Below are 541 nucleotides of genomic sequence, written 5' to 3'. Positions count from 1 at the left end.
TTGTACAAGGCCTTGGGCCAAGGGCATGGGCCAAGGGCATGGGTCAAGGGCTCATTGCTCAAGATTTATAACTGTGCTTTCCATATCTCAATGCTTGTGGGTGTTTCCTGCGAGATTCAGTATTTTTCTCTCTTTATTCTAAATCCCTGAGTCTGAAACTCATAGAATCAAGCCATCTTCTCACATCAGACTCATGAGTTGCTGGGACTACAGACAAGTCTGTGCACAGTTGCATTTTAACATCATTCATTCCCTGCACCTTCGGAAAGATGACACCCTGAAACAAGCCAAATGTAATGGAGGAAAAATTGCCTGCAATTTTTTGAACGTTTAATAATTAAAAAGGGTTTGGTATCAGCAAAAGCAGATTGGAAAAAAATTGGAAAGACTTTGAAATAGGCAGAAACATAAGTGGTTGTACTGTGTTATGTGTTCCTTTTATGGACTCTCAACTGTGCAAAATTTCAGAATTGCAAAACCTTTGGGCAAAAAAAAAAAAAAATATATATATATATATATATATATATATATATAATTTTTT

This window comes from Marmota marmota, unplaced genomic scaffold, assembly GCF_001458135.2.
Source record: "Marmota marmota marmota unplaced genomic scaffold, marMar, whole genome shotgun sequence".
NCBI lineage: Eukaryota > Metazoa > Chordata > Mammalia > Rodentia > Sciuridae > Marmota > Marmota marmota.
This window is presented reverse-complemented; position numbering follows the sequence as displayed.